The 15505-nt window shown below is 36.9% G+C and overlaps 1 long non-coding RNA gene across 1 annotated transcript in view; it reads right to left on the bottom strand.

The window, feature by feature from the left end:
• The window catches only part of LOC110598062 (uncharacterized), an 88522-nt gene that overhangs the window by 28813 nt on the left and 44204 nt on the right, over positions 1-15505 (bottom strand). The window contains exon 7 of the long non-coding RNA XR_013440397.1: positions 10879-10960. This is a non-coding gene — a long non-coding RNA (uncharacterized LOC110598062). The remainder of the gene's footprint in view (positions 1-10878; positions 10961-15505) is intronic.

The raw sequence follows: 15505 nt of genomic DNA, 5'->3' as shown, positions 1-15505 counted from the left end.
AGGAAAAGACATACACAGACTGAAGGTGAAAGGTTGGGAAAAATCATATCACTCATATGGACTTCAAAAACAAGCAGGAGTGTCCATACTCATATCAAATAAAATAGATTTCAAGCCAAAGTTAATTAAAAGGGATAAAGAGGGACACTACATACTGCTCAAGGGAACCATACATCAACAAGACATAACAATCATAAATATATATGCCCCAAACAATGGTGCAGCTATGTTCATCAAACAAACTCTTCTCAAGTTTAAGAGTCTAATAGATCACCATACAATAATCATGGGAGACTTCAACACACCTCTCTCACCACTGGACAGATCTTCCAAACAAAAGTTGAATAAGGAAACTATAGAACTCAATAACACAATTAATAACCTAGACTTAATTGACATATATATAGAATATATCACCCAACATCAAGCAGTTACACTTTTTTCTCAGCAGCACATGGATCCTTCTCAAAAATAGATCATATATTATGTCACAGGGCAACTCTTAGCCAGTATAAAGGAGTAGAGATAATACCATGCATCTTATCTGATCATAATGGAATGAAACTGAAAATCAACGATAAAAGAAGGAAGGAAAAATCATGCATCACTTGGAGAATGAACAATAGGTTACTGAATGATCAATGGGTTATAGAAGACATCAAGGAGGAAATTAAAAAATTCTTAGAGATAAATGAAAACACAGACACAACATATTGGAATCTATGGGACACATTGAAAGCAGTTCTAAGAGGAAAATTCATCGCTTGGAGTTCATTCCTTAAAAAAAGAAAAAAAACCAACAAATAAATGATCTCATACTTCATCTCAAAATCCTAGAAAAAGAAGAGCAAAACAATAGCAAAAGAAGGAGAAGGCAAGAAATAATTAAAATAGAGCTAAAATTAATGAAATTGAAGCAAAAGAAACAATTGAAAAAATTGACAAAACTAAAAGTTGGTTCTTTGAAAAAATAAATAAAATCGACAGACCCTTAGCCATGCTAACAAAGAGAAGAAGAGAGAGAACTCAAATTACTAGCATACGGGATGAAAAAGGCAATATCACAACTGACATTTCAGAAATACAGAAGATAATCAGAAATTATTTTGAATCCTTATACTCCAATAAAATAGAAAATAGTGAAGGCATCGATAAATTTCTTAAGACATATGATCTGCCCAGATTGAGTCAGGAGGATATAGACAACCTAAACAGACCAATATCAATTGAGGAAATAGAAGAAACCATCAAAAGACTACCAACTAAGAAAAGCCCAGGACCGGATGGGTATACAGCGGAGTTTTACAAAACCTTTAAAGAGGAACTAATACCAATACTTTTCAAGCTATTTCAGGAAATAGAAAAAGAGGGAGAACTTCCAAATTCATTCTATGAGGCCAACATCACCCTGATTCCTAAACCAGACAAAGACACTTCAAAGAAAGAAAACTACAGACCAATATCTCTAATGAACCTAGATGCAAAAATCCTCAATAAAATTCTGGAGAATCGGATACAAAAACATATCAAAAAAATTGTGCACCATGATCAAGTAGGATTCATCCCTGGGATGCAAGGATGGTTCAATATACGGAAATAATAAATGTTATTCACCACATCAATAGACGTAAAGATAAGAACCATATGATCATCTCGATAGATGCAGAAAAAGCATTCGACAAAGTACAGCATCCCTTTATGTTCAAAACTCTAAAAAAAACTAGGGATAACAGTAACTTACCTCAACATTGTAAAAGCAATCTATGCTAAGCCTCAGGCTAGCATGATTCTGAATGGAGAAAAATTGAAGGCATTCCCTCTAAAATCTGGAATAAGGCAGGGATGCCCTCTCTCACCACTTCTGTTCAACATAGTTCTCAAAACACTGGCCAGAGCAATTAGACAGACAAAAAAAAATTAAAGGCATAAAAATAGGAAAAGAAGAACTTAAATTGTCACTATTTGCAGCTGACATGATTCTATACCTAGCAGACCCAAAAGGGTCTACAAAGAAACTATTAGAGCTAATAAATGAATTCAGCAAAGTGGCAGGATATAAAATCAACACGCATAAATCAAAGGCATTCCTGTATATCAGCAAGAAATACTCTGAAATGGAAATGAGGACAACCACTCCATTCACAATATCCTCAAAAAAAATAAAATACTTGGGAATCAACCTAACAAAAGAGGTGAAAGACTTATACAATGAAAACTACAGAACCCTAAAGAGAGAAATAGAAGAAGATCTTAGAAGATGGAAAAATATACCCTGTTCACGGATAGGCAGAACTAACATCATCAAAATGGCGATATTACCAAAAGTTCTCTATAGGTTTAATGCAATGCCAATCAAAATCCCAATGGCATTTCTTGTTGAAATAGATAAAGCAATCATGAAATTCATATGGAAAAATAAAAGACCCAGAATAGCAAAAACAACTCTAAGCAGGAAGTGTGAATCAGGCGGTATAGCAATACCAGATTTCAAACTATATTACAGAGCAATAGTAACAAAAACGGCATGGTACTGGTATCAAAACAGGCGGGTGGACCAATGGTACAGAATAGAGGATGCAGAAACCAATCCACAAAACTACAACTATCTTATATTTGATAAAGGAGCTAAAAGCATGAAATCGAGAAAAAAATAGCATCTTCAACAAATGGTGCTTGGAAAATTGGAAATCCATATGCAACAAAATGAAACTGAATCCCTTTCTCTCACCATGCACAAAAGTTAACTCAAAATGGATCAAGGAGCTTAATATCAAATCAGAGACACGGCATCTGATACAAAAAAAAGTTGGCTACGATCTACATACTGTGAGGTCGGGCTCCAAATTCCTCAATAGGACACCCATAGCACAAGAGTTAATAACTAGAATTAACAAATGGGACTTACTCAAACTAAAAAGTTTTTTCTCAGCAAAAGAAACAATAAGAGAGGTAAATAGGGAGCCTACATCCTGGGAACAAATCTTTACTCCTCACACTTCAGATAGAGCCCTAATATCCAGAGTATACAAAGAACTCAAAAAATTAAACCATAAGAAAACGAATAACCCAATCAACAAATGGGCCAAGGACCTGAACAGACACTTCTCAGAGGAGGACATACAATCAATCAACAAGTACATGAAAAAATGCTCACCATCTCTAGCAGTCAGAGAAATGCAAATCAAAACCACCCTAAGATACCATCTCACTCCAGTAAGATTGGCAGCCATTCTGAAGTCAAACAACAACAAGTGCTGGCGAGGATGTGGGGAAAAGGGTACACTTGTACATTGCTGGTGGGACTGCAAATTGGTATGGCCAATTTGGAAAGCAGTATGGAGATTTCTTGGAAAGCTGGGAATGGAACCATCATTTGACAGCTATTCCCCTTCTGGGTCTATTCCCTAAAGACCTAAAAAGAGCATGCTACAGGGACACTGCTTCATGGATGTTCATAGCAGCACAACTCACAATAGCAAGACTGTGGAACCAACCTAGATGCCCTTCAATAGATGAATGGATAAAAAAAATGTGGCATTTATACACAATGGAGTATTACTCTGAATTAAAAAATGACAAAATCATAGAATTTGGAGGGAAATGGATGGCATTAGAGCAGATTACGCTAAGTGAAGCTAGCCAATCCCTAAAAAACAAATGCCAAATGTTTTCTTTGATATAAGGAGAGTAACTAAGAACAGAGTTGGGAGGAAGAGCATGAGAAGAAGATTAACATTAAACAGGGGTGAGAGGTGGGAGGGAAAAGGAGAGAGAAGGGAAATTGCATGGAAATGGAAGGAGACCCTCATGGTTATACAAAATGACATACAAGAGGAAGTTAGGGGAAAGGGGGAAAAAAACAAGGGGGAGAAATGAATTAAAGTAGATGGGGTAGAGAGAGACGATGGGAGGGGAGGGGATGGGGGATAGTAGAGGATAGGAAAGGCAGCAGAATACAACAGACACTAGTATAGCAATATGTAAAACAGTGGATGTGTAACTGAGGTGATGCTGCAATCTGTATACGGGGTAAAAATGGGAGTTCATAACCCACTTGAATCAAATGTATGAAATATGATATGTCAAGAACTATGTAATGTTTTAAACAACCAACAATAAAAATTAAAGAAAAAAAATCCCATCAGGGATCACTTCTCCTCTAAACCTTTTGCATTGTCTCACACATGAGCTTTTGGGGGACACCTCGCATCCAACCTGTAACATTTAAACAGCATAGCTATACTTCTTTAAAAATAATCTATTTTATAGAAAACCTAATTTTCTAAAAAAAAATATATCAATTATTCTCTATACGGGTAAAAATGCCAAAAAATGAATTTAGTAATAAAGTTGCAGATAACAGGGTGATCACCAATGAAAAATATGGGAAGAACAAGTATCAGTCTCCCTGAAGAAACATAGACCTTTTAAGATTAGTACATTTACAGAAAACTATTCTTAAAAAATAATAAAATAAATAAAATAAAAATACCCCCTAGGAAGAAAACTGTTTTGGACAACCTGACTTTCTTTGATCAAAAGTTTTCGGCTCTTGGGGGAATAGTAGGGGATAGGAAAGGTAGCAGAATACAACAGTTACTAATAGGGCATTATGTAAAAATGTGGATGTGTAACCGATGTGATTCTGCAATCTGCATTTGGGGTAAAAATTGGGAGTTCATAACCCACTTCAATCTAATGTATGAAATATGATATGTCAAGAGCTTTGTAATGTTGTGAACAACCAATAAAAAAAAAAAAAAGTTTTCGGCTCTTTTATGTGACCACGTCTTTACAGACGCATTCTTTGACACCTGACAGAGTATATGCAATAAGTGAATATCAGAGTTAAGATTCTGTTGTTGTTTTATTTGAGGCTTGTTATAAAGGATTTCAGGTTGGATCATACTAAGCAAAATGAAAGATAAACATTTTTTAAAAAATGATAAGATCAAAAGACGGAAAAACTAAGTCAATTTTCTTTTTGAAACAGTAAACAATAGTAGACAAGTTGGTTAACAGGAACATTATACTGTGCGTGTGTGAGAGTGTGTGTATACAAATAGGAACAAACAGCAGACTGAACACACTTTCTTTCCCGTCCCAATTATTCTGACATGACTGAATATATTAAACACATTCAGACAGCACTGGCAAAGAAGAAATCGTGATGTCAACAACAAAGATGTTGAGATCATCATAAAAGAAGATACAGAAGAGAGAGCATCAAGTTCTTGGCAAAATAAGACAACAGAAAAACTCCGAGGAGAGAAGCAGTGTGGAGATGACAGGGATTACGGGAACTTCTGGCAGAAGGATGTGAAGGAACAGTTGTCTCCGAGATTAATCCGTGCAGTGCATTTCGAGCAACTGCCTGGTCAGCCAGCCCAGAGAACAGAGATTGCCCACAGGCTAAAGCAGATTAGTACCAGCCCTGAGACCAAAGAGAGGGGGCCATTCACTATCACAGGGACCTAGTGATGATACCCTGGAGGACAGTGAGAGGTTCCATCTCCTCCTGCTAGGCTGTCCTGTTCTGTCCCCACAGTCATTGCAGACAAGCTCCTATAATCTGAATCGATTCAAATGAGTACAAGCATTTATACATCCTCCAACTAAGAAGCCAGAAAAAGAATGATATGGGATTTAAGAAATCATGGCAAGAGAAAAACAATTAAATGTGTATTGTTCAGTTTAAATCATTTCAAATCATTGGTGCCTACTAGTAAAAGTTATTATTTTTATTATGATTTGAAATTAAAATTTCAAATGATCCCAAATTTGAAGGTGGTCAGGCAGAGGAAAATGAAAATACTTATCACTCTCATTTTGCTTTCTGGGAACATACAAATGCTGATGAACTCTGCAGTCAAAAACTAATTATGTTTGAAGAAAGATCTTACAAACTTAAAATAAAACTTCTAGTTAAACATAATGGATTAGCTTTACAGATTTATTTTATTTCCTTTTAGAATACTGCTAAAAACTTTAAAGGAAATTAAACACCCACATAGCACGCTCACATACATATACATAAACAAACAGATGTTTGAAACCAATAAGAGCAAAGAGAATTGGAAAAGAAATGATAGCAGATGAGGTTTGTAAAATAAAAAGAGAAAGATGAAGACCAAGACACCGGACCAAAAAAGAGAAGAAAGTGTTTGGATAAGGGGTAACTGATTTAATAGTTTGGGAGAGGCTAACTTAATGTTTAAAAAAGGGACTGACAACCAGGAAGCAAGACAATTTACACAAAAGAAACCCAGAATGATTGGAATCAATTGGAGTTTCATCTCTGAAAATGGTAAAGACATAAGAACCCCAAAATTTTCCCCATACCAGTAACTAGGTGATTACTTCATACCTACCCGAAGAAGACCAGAAGAAGAAAAAAAAAAAGATTCTGAAAACATTGAATCACAAAAGTTCTGTGTTTCAGGGACAAGGAATAGAGCAGATTCAACGAAAGACTGCATTAAAATTCGGAACCCCTCCAACCTCAGCAGCAGGATTATTATTTCCATTTCACCAAGACAGGAGTCTGAAAAAGCCCTCTCTAAGGAAACCATTAGGCCCAAAGGAAAACCCTACTTATAGGGTTGAATTCAGACTATATATACAGTATTTTTATATGAGCCCTTTATGGTTAATGCATCCTGACTGGCTGGATGTCTCCTCTGACTGAAATGACATCTAGACCATATAAGACATTAAATATTTTTAAATGTCACCTTTGGGGATCCCCAGTTAAAAAAAACAGAAAACTCTGTCTACTCCGGTTACTAAGAAGTTCAGCAGTCAATAAGACTCAGCCTCAATGCACACAGCAATCAACAGCTATTTAGAGCATCATTCTTAGATGTGAATAGCCAACCAAGGATTAGCAAATATGAGAAGCGAAGACAAAAATAGTAGCAATAACAACAACAATGAATACACAAAACTGCAGAAACAGAGATAATTCAGAGAGCAGAAGAAAACTTTTAAGAAATGACACTGGGAGATAAACATTGGAAGATATTTTATCCATGAAATAAGTGATTGAACAGTATGATTCTCTCTCTCTCTCTCTCTCTTTTTTAAAGAAACCACCAGAAATAAAATGAAGAATTCTTTCTGGCCGGGTTCGATCCTCAGCACCACATACAAACAAGTGGAATAAATGTTTTACAGTAGAGGTGGTCGAGAGAGAAGAGGGGAGGGGAGGGGAGGGGTGGGGGGATAGTAGATGATAGGTTAGAGAGCAGAATTCATCAGACACTAGAATGGCAATGTGTAAATCAATGGAAATGTAACTGATGTAACCGATGTGATTCAGCAATCTGTATACAGGGTAATAATGGAAGTTCACAACCATTCTGAATCAAATTGTGAAACATGATATATTAAGAAAGATGTAATGTTTTGAAAGACCAACAATAAAAAAAAAATAAATAAATTTTTAAAAAAAAAGAATTCTTTCTGTCTGCAGAAACAAAAGAAATTAAGTAAACAGAATTAAAAGCACAATTTCCTGTGTAGAAACTGCACAGGAATTAGAGGAGAATAATAGAGGTGGAAAGCAATCATAAGTGGGGGGAGGACAATTCAGGATCAGTTCAGGAGATCAGAGATGAGAATTATTCTTTCAGAAGAAATAAACCTGGCAGGAGCTACCAATGAATTCATATAAGAAAATGTATCATAATTGAAGGATTATACAGATTAAAGCCTTCAGAATGACAGCAAATACCCCCGAGTGACCTAACTCGATGTACTGAAACATGAGTTTGGCTGATAAAGAAACAAAGGTAATCATAAGCTCAACTGCTTTCTGGTAAAATAATTAATGATTGAGTCTCTCTGCATTTAATTAAACTAGTCACGAGGCTATATCATGCCAATTTGGGAGCAGTTGGGTTGAGAAGCAACGCTTTCTTGTAATTCAAAAAAGTACTCCAGACCTCAGATGTCTGAAAGTTCATGACTGCTCACAAGGAGTTACCTACCTACTAACTGGCTGAGAATCAATTTCTCTACTGGTCCAATCATCATCCAGAATGAGAACATTGAATAATGCTACAGAGACTCTGTCAACAACAACAGAACGCTGGTCTCCACACATTTATTGAACACTTGCCCACGTGAACATAAAAATACACTGGAAAGCAGGATTATCAGGCTACAGGGCCAGAAAGATGAGCAAAGCAATTAATCTATTTGAAGCTGTTTAAGTGAAAAATTCGAATATATGCAAAAATAAAATAATAGGATCATAAATGCCATGTATCACCTTCAATAATTATAAACCTCTGGTCAATTCTGTTTTATATATACCCTCACCTAATACCCCACCCCTCAATATCACTGTTATTTTAAAGCAAACTCAAGATATCACATTGCTTAGTGTATACCACCCCCATATACACATTTCAAAGATAAGAATATTTTCTTATATATAACCACAATTAATTATCAAAAATAAAAATAATTAGCAGTAAGTACAAAGTATTGCTAACTATTCAATCATTGTTAACATTCCTTTAATTATCTACAAATTTTGCTTCATTTTTCTGATTCAAATCAAATTATTTTCTATTTGGTTACCCAGTGATATAGTATATACAGAAAAAAAAACATTTTCAATGTTGTCCCTTCATTTGCTGGTTCTCAAATTTGTGAATTATTTATCCAACACCCTCCAAAGATGACCAATGGTCTTTGGCTTTTGAGATGTACCTACACACGTGTGTCTCAATATCTCTATAGGTTTAAATATACTTGATGTGTTTCAATTTATTGCAGGTACTATTTTATTGATGGCCAAATATTTCTATCTTTAAGGAAGAAAAAAATGATGAAAGGGAGGAAAGGAAGTAAACAAAAACAATATTATCGCCAACAATAATATTAAGAAAACAGCTTGATTTCTTTTTAATTGAACATACTAATTGTACATTTTATGGTGTACAGTGTGATATTTCAATAATAAGTGATATTCAAATCAGGATAATTAGCATATCCATCACCTTAGATATTTATCACTTCCTTGTGGTGCTAACATTCAAAATTCTCTCTTCTATTTTAGGATATATAACAAATTATCACTAACTATAGTCACCCTACTGTGTTATGGAAAACTAGAACTTATTTGTCTTCTATGGATATAATTTTGTACCATTCGCCAATCACCACCCCACCCTTCCCAACCTTCAGTAACCTCAGTTCTACACTTTGCTCCTTTGAAATCAATTTGCTGATAAACTTCCACATATGAATGAGAACAAAGAATGTTTGCCATTCTGTGCTAGACTACTTCAACTAACATAACGTCCCCCAGGCTTAACCATGTCATCACAAATGACAAGATTTCATTTTTTTTATGGCTGAGTAATACACCATTGGGTACATATGCCATATTCTTTATCCTTCATCCGCTGATGGACATTTAGGCTGATTCCGTGTTCTGGCTGCTAAGAATAATAATAGACATGGGGGTACAAATATCTCTTTGACAGGCTGATTTTCTTTCATTTGGCTATAACCTCAGCAATGGGATTGCTGGATCAAATAGTATTTCTACGTCTAGTATTTTAAGGAACCTCCAAATTGTTTTCCATACTAGCTGTACTAATTTACATTCCCACCAACAGTGAATTATCCATTTTTCTTAGGGTATATCTATAGACTGCGTCACTTGAAATAATTTCTGCATGAGATTAAGCCACTCATTTGAGATTTGGTTTCATTTATATCATTTTCCTTTCAAATTAAAAAAAAATTGCTTCATTTTATGATCAATTTTTTATAATCATGTTAAATATTTATATGCTTTTGAAACAAAAACAAAAACAAAATATATTCAGACACATCTAGCTTCTGTGTCTTCCAATCCATTTCCTCGCTCTCCCATGAATAAACATTTTCTGTGATTTTTTTTAATGCAAGCAAATTTATATTCAGATTACTTTTTCTTAAAGGCTAGCATACTATAGACACTTCTCCCCACAATATTTTTTAACTTAATAAAAAGCCCTAGGGATCATTTCATAAACTTACTGATTTTTTTTTTAAAGTGCATTACATCCCAGCCCAGATGAGAAATTTTGGCCATAAAATGGGCTATTTGGACTACTGCTGGAAAAAAAAAAAAAGATTTAATCGAAATGTATTATAAAAAAAATATGCAGATTGGGGCTTTGTAGTAAATCTTCATAAAATGACTCACCAAGTTCACAGCATCACGGCATCGTGCTGGGAAAAATTAGAGTAGGTGGCTTTGCTTCTGAGAGGCATACACAGTGTACAATTTTACCATGCAAAATGCTTTTGCTACTACAATTTTCCTTTGCTTTGCCTTTTTGAAAAGTAATGTTCCTTCCTATTTTAGTGGCACCATTTGCATTCCTATTATTCACACTGAACTGTGATTTCCATTTTTATCTTTCCTTTGTTACTTGTTTTCATTCCAGCATTTCTCCTCTTGCTCTTTGCCTTTCCTTTATCTTGCCCTTAAATGGAGGCCTCATGCTATGGGAACAGTGCCATGAATTTTCTAGCCATCATGCCAGGCCTTGTCCCAATTTAATGATATAAGTTCCCTTGAACCATTGCCAACAAAGCTAGGACATCCCACACACATTTGCTATGGAAACACCTTCATGACTAATGGTCTCTCAAATTAAGGCATTTTAAAATTGAAGCTAGAAGTGGTTTTCTTTTCTTTTCTCTTTTCTCTTTTTAAAGCATATTCTTCAGCTTAGGAAAAAAGCAAAGCAATTCCCTAAAAGTCATGAGTTGCCATATTATTATATGGAGCATATTTTAGAGGTAAACTCCTACAACCCCAATCTCAAGGTATGGGCATAATGAAAGCCAGAGTATGCTCCTACTCACCTGTGTCTTTAACAGCAACCTCTATTTTCTTCTGCTCCCTGTTTATGAGTTCAGGTCTTTGAGTTGTGCCAAGTGCTTTCCCCTAAAACCAAAGCAGGCATTCAAGACGCTGCATGGTGTGCATGCTGCCAGATCACCAAATCACAGCCCACCACTTTTCTCTCTCACACTGTACTAGCAAATTGCACAGACTTGTTTAGACCCACCAGGCCTTTCTGTGTCCTTGTTCAAGCTATTGCCTCAGTCTAAGATTGTGCCCATTTCCCAGGCAAATCATCTCCCTTTCATTCTTCAACGCCTTGTTCAGGTGTTACCTGTTCTATGATTTCCTATCACATCTTCTCCTCCCATCCAGAGAGAGCTGATCATTCCCTCTCTGTATAATTTTTTTTTTTTATGTACCATAGAACTGTGACTGTCCCTAAGGTAAATTTGTTTCCCACCACCTGGCACCGTGCTTGACAAGTATTGGTTTTTGCTCAATTAATGGCAGTTAATTAAATGATTGAATGAATCAATGGGCATGTGACTATTCGCATCAGCTGTCATTTCACTACCCTCATTCTCTTCTAATCTTGAACTTCTACTTCCTACCTGGGCCCCTAACAGAAGACAGAACTGGCCTGCCCAGGAGTCATGTCTCCAGATTTCAATGAATGAGTGGCAGAAGCTGATAATCTGATGAGTTTATCTATCCCAGTGAGGGGAGTCTAGAACAGTGTCTCCCCAGTTCATTATAAGATTCACCTCCATAAAATTACAGATGGCCGGACCTTGTTCTGATGTATTTCTATTCAGTAGGTATCAGTTTGACGAAAGATCTCTCTATTCTTCTTAAAGCATTTTCTTGAACTTCCCTTGAACTTTTTTAGAAAGCCTTTAAAAAGCACTTTCTTGCAGTGATGAGGCAAGGTTTGCAACTACCTGATGAGAAATACAATCACTGTACATCCATTGTGCTCTCTAACAGAAACCATCAAAAGACACACCCTGCTGTTTTGCCTAGCTCCTGGATGGCCAAGCAGTGACTTTGTGACTCGATTGAGAAGACAGAAGGGAAACGTTGTCTTTTTTATGTGACCTGCAGAAGTCAATCCTATTCTACTTGTGAGCTAATTGTAGGTCAACTCCCTGACCACAGAAGTGAGATGTTATTCTTTATTACATTTACATCCTTGCAATAGATGTAAGTTTTAGACACAAAGTCCACTTAAAAGCTTACACAAACATATTGTACAAAAAAAAAAACATTTAGGGAGTAGATCAGCAGTCTGAAATCTCATTGTCTAGGAAGGTAAATGGTTTCACTTATACTTACTTTTTTCTCAGTATCAGGCCTCCCCTCTTCCCCACCCCCCATCTTTCCTCAATAGCCACTCTTCTTTCCCTGACTCTACAGGAGCAAGGCTCAACAGATCAGCAGTTTCCTCCTTTGATAACCACATGATTTCTTTTCTTTCCTTTTTAATTTTTTTTGTAGTTTTTCTATTTACTAATACTTTTTGGGTTCCCAGTAAAATCTTAGTTTACCAAATATCCCAAAGGAATGAAAGACCTAATTTTAAGTAAAATAGAAAGTGTACTATCAAAGCACCTGGCTCTACCCATCCTTAACTGTCAGAGTGACAAAGGGGCAGGGAGAAGTGGCTCATTTCCTCCTCCTTACCATCAACATCTCTATGAAAACTGAGCTCAGCTGTTCACACCCTGGGCAGGAGCTGCTATCAACCACATCACAACCAGTCGAGAAGAACAGGATGTTATGAGTACAGCACAAACCTCCGAGGTAGACTCAAAACCATATTTCCCAGGCTAGTGCTTACCTTGTTTTCTTTCATTTTCAAGAGAGAACTCTTGTGTTCTATAAAATGTAAGCAAACCCTACCCTAGAGAAGAGCAGTACTGAAATGACAGACCTCCTTATTTTCATTTTATTAATGGAAAGAAAGCCCACTCTGGATTTATAGAACCCCACCCAGCTCTGCTCTTTTGTGGTTGAAGCACTTGTAGGGTGTGTGTCAGACATTTCACCCACTCTTAGGCTGCAAAATGAAGACACAGAAGCAGGTGGGATTCTTCTGTTGAACCTTGTTCTGGTACTCAGAAAGCAAAACAAGATAACAAAAGGAGGCACTGATAAGGAACCTGAAGGTGAAGAGTTTGACCCCTAGGATTGCACATGCTCAGTAGGTGCTCATTTGTGAGCCTGAGTGCACCCCTCTGTAAATAGCAGTTAAAAAAAACAAATGATCCCACTGTGCAGTCCACCGGCTGTTGGGCCTGACTTCGATCACGGGTCACTGCTGAGCTGATACCATGCTGGTTGAGATGGGATTTTAGAATCAGACATATCTGGGTTTGCATCTGGATCTATGACTATTGTTGGAGGGATCTCATGCATGTGGCTTAACCTTTCTGAACCTGTTTCCTTTAATTCACTTATGGGAGAACTGACTGAAAATGCATGGCAAGGATTTACAGTGTCTGTCACTTGAGAAGCACTCAATTGTTATTTTTATTATGAAATAAACATATTAATCAGAACCCAGTTGGTCGTAAGGGAAACAAACTTAACTCAAAATGGCTTAAAAAAAATGGAAATGATTGCCAAATTTGATTTAGGCACATGTAGATCTTGGGCCCAAAGGAAGTCCCAGAACTTGATATTCACCCCACCTTCTTCCTTCACGTGGCTCTGCTGGGCTGTTTGGCCTTCATTCTTCTGCAGGTTCCTCAACAATTATAGGCTTATATTCTCCCAGCTGAGAAATGCTGGCTCTATCAAAAGTTCTCTTTGTATTTCACTAATGGGTCAATAGACCCATCTCTGAGCCCAACATTGTGGCAGAGACAGAGGGAAAGAGACAGAGAGAGAGGGGCATCCCTAACTGACCGAGCTTGAGTCGTGTGTCATCCTGAGACTGGATGGAGGCTGATGCCAGCCCCACTCAGGCCACAGCAATTCAGAGTGTGAGATGAGAGTCTCCCAAAGGGAGATGAAGTCACCCTATCACTCAAGAAAGTGGGTGTGAGTGCTGAGCAAATGTCCTCGTGGTCCAAAAATGAACTTCTCTGTTCTTAAACACTTGCAGAGAAAAGTGCCAATTTCACCTTCCAATTGAGAGAACAAGGTCTTCAAAAATGGAAAGACTTCTCCCAGACCCCTTCTAAGGCAAAAGAAATAGGAACTCTGGGAATAGACCTCTGACCCACCATCCCCCAAGGCATCAAGCTGCAGTAGATACCCCAGAGGACTTAGGGGAAGGGAAATGCAGCTCTTCTTGATGTCAAGCCAAAGGGCCACCCATAGAAAAGCTTTTCTGGGTCACTGTGCATGGTTTTGAGATGTATGAATTTGTTCTGATTCAGTTTGAGTTTTTCTTATGTTGTTTTTTTTTTTCCTGTACTTCATGTTAAAGAGAAGCCCATCAAACTGTTTCTTCTCCTTTCATATGGTCCTAATTAAATCTCACTCCGAAATAGTGGCCCTTCATTCTAATGTCCCTTTCTCCTCGAATTTCATCACTTACTGAATAAAAAAAAAAAAAGGAGCTAAAAATGTCCCCCGGTTTTCTAACACACTGGCCAGAGGGAGGACAGCCCTTTTTCAAAAGAAATCCAAACAAACTTGTCTGACATATTTCTTCTTACCAAAGCAGTTTTATGTTAATTGTAGAAAGGTTAGAAGATATAAGTAAGCAAAAAATAAAGGGAGGGGGGAAAAAAAGAAAGAAGAAGAGAACAAAGAAATGAAAGAACAATGGAGGGCAGAAGAGAAAAAGAAAGGATAATATCAGCCCAGAGAAGCCCTGGCTAACCTCTTCACAGTCTGCCTTTCAAAGCTTTCTCTTTACATATTTAGTGGGGTTTATTTATTTTTTCACAAAGACAGGATTATACTCTTTTGTAACCTGTTTGTGCTACTACTCCATTCATCCAAATTATTAAATATGATTTATCTCAGTTCTATATGTTAAGAATCCTTAACCTTCTAGTGACGGACAAGTATTTGTTGAAATTTCCTGATATGATATGAAAATGCTGACCATATGAATATTTTTTCTGGGGGAGGGCTTCTAGCTTTCACTAAAGCTTTTCAAAGGTATCTCTAATACAAATTTGTTTTTCAAAGCCACTGTTTTACATCCCCATTTTTAAATGGTAGAAATATATATATATATATATATATCTGAAAAAGAGAGAGAGAGATGGACCTCATAATTCATTTTATCAGATTCTTCTGACTGGGTGTTTAGATCCATTCGGGTTCTGAGCTGGTATAAACACTACACTATAAACCTAACTGTTGATTTAAAGCTCTAACCACATAACTATTTCCTCATGAGACAGGCAGAAATGACATTGCTGGCAATTTCTAAAGGATGGAGTAACACAGACTGAAAAATTGTCACAGCTCTTACTAGGTGGCTTTTTACCCCCAAAGAGCCCTCATTGTTCTCAAGAACAGTGAGAGCCCCTCCTCCTGCAAATCCATCAGGGGGAGGAGCAATGTTTCCTGTCTCCCTTTGGGGATGTTACTGACACAAAGTCCCACCCTCAGCTCTGGGGCAAAACTGCAGCACCTCTGTTTACATTTCTGTAAGGAAACGTGGGCAGGCCCAGGCAG

Source organism: Ictidomys tridecemlineatus, chromosome 6 (assembly GCF_052094955.1).
Source record: "Ictidomys tridecemlineatus isolate mIctTri1 chromosome 6, mIctTri1.hap1, whole genome shotgun sequence".
NCBI classification, from domain to species: domain Eukaryota; kingdom Metazoa; phylum Chordata; class Mammalia; order Rodentia; family Sciuridae; genus Ictidomys; species Ictidomys tridecemlineatus.
Note: the sequence above shows the minus strand (reverse complement) of the source record. Positions and strands in the feature narration are given on the sequence as shown.